Consider the following 1530-nt stretch of genomic DNA (forward strand, 5'->3'; position numbering starts at 1 on the left):
AAGCTTGAGCTACAGGGCTAAGGAATTTCTGGTATCTTCTCTTCCTGTTCACATTCTTCTTCCCTCTTCTTTTCTCTTCTCCCTCTATTTCCTTCCTCATTTATCAGGAACTCTCTCTCTCTGATTCTGCAGGTTTCGTTCTCTTTTCCTGGAGTCAGTTAGATTAGTTGTTCAAATTCCCTTTGCATTTCAATTCAGTTGTCATCTCAGTTGAATACAATAAGAAAATCCAGAAAATTGCCCCAAACTTCCTTCTCAATTTGAGCTTGTTACAATTGGTATCAGAGCAACCTTCCTGCGACCATGACTGTTAACGAGGGAACGAGATTAAAGGTATTAGATGAGCGCACAACGAAGAATGAGGAAGCTATGATCAAACATGGTGAATTGTTGGAACAATTGACTACTAAACTTGGAGAAATCGCTGCATCGCATGTGACCTTAGCTCGTGATCACACCGGGGTTGTCCAGGCATTAGATCGCATATCTGAGAGGTTGACTGCTATAGAACAGCACCAGCAACTACAAGTTGACAGAGATAATTTGGGAGATGGACTTTTACCAATACCGGAGTTTGGTAGAAGAGGTGCTGCACCTCGGAGACAGGATCGTGATGCTATACCTGAGGTTCGGGGAAATAGACCAGCGGGATGGCAAATTCCTATTCCTAAATTCGAATTTCCACTGTTTGACGGAACAGATCCCAAACTGTGGGTTCGAAGGTGCGAAAAGTTTTTTGGTATGTTTCATATTAGTGCGGAGCAGCAGGTAGAAATAGCTGCTGTTCATCTAATTGGAACCGCAGAGTCATGGTACCAATCCTATTATTTAGATGGTGGATCCGATAAGTGAAGTGAGTTTAGAGCTGAAATTTGTGATCGATTTGGAGCTGAGCCAGCTGAGGATGTAGTTGAAGGCTTTAACAAACTGAGACAGACAGGCTCCGTTGATGAATTTTTGGAGAAATTCGAGATTATGAAGGCTCAAATGCTCATTCGAAATCCCACCTTGAATGAAGCACATTTCCAGTCAAGCTTTATTGGATTTCTGAAGGATGAGATTAAGATGACTATCAAGTTACTCAAGCCACAATCCTTGAAGTCAGCCACTGAGATGGCTAGAATGCAGGAACAAGCCTTGGAAGCTGTGGAGAAGAAGAACAAAAACCAAGTCAGGAGTTTAGTTGCAGCAGGTAACCAAATTGTTCCTAAAACTAACACTGTAATGTCTGCTAATAGAGGTGTTGTGAGTAGATCTCCTCCCTATAGAGTTAGTCAGGAAGTATACAACTATAGGAGAGCTAATAACCTGTGCTATAAATGTGGAGAGAAGTACAGTCCCGGTCATCAATATAAAATGAGACAGTTGAATTGTATCATTGGTGAGACTGGAGAAGTCATTGAGGAGCAGGAGATTGTACAACCTTTAATTCAGGACTTGCCAGTTGGTGAATTAGTGCAGGAATGGGGGGAAACTATAATGCAAGAGGCTGTGTGCTTTAATGCATTATCTGGTAGTGATAAGGGAGTC

Source organism: Lycium ferocissimum, chromosome 9 (assembly GCF_029784015.1).
Source record: "Lycium ferocissimum isolate CSIRO_LF1 chromosome 9, AGI_CSIRO_Lferr_CH_V1, whole genome shotgun sequence".
Classification (NCBI taxonomy): domain Eukaryota; kingdom Viridiplantae; phylum Streptophyta; class Magnoliopsida; order Solanales; family Solanaceae; genus Lycium; species Lycium ferocissimum.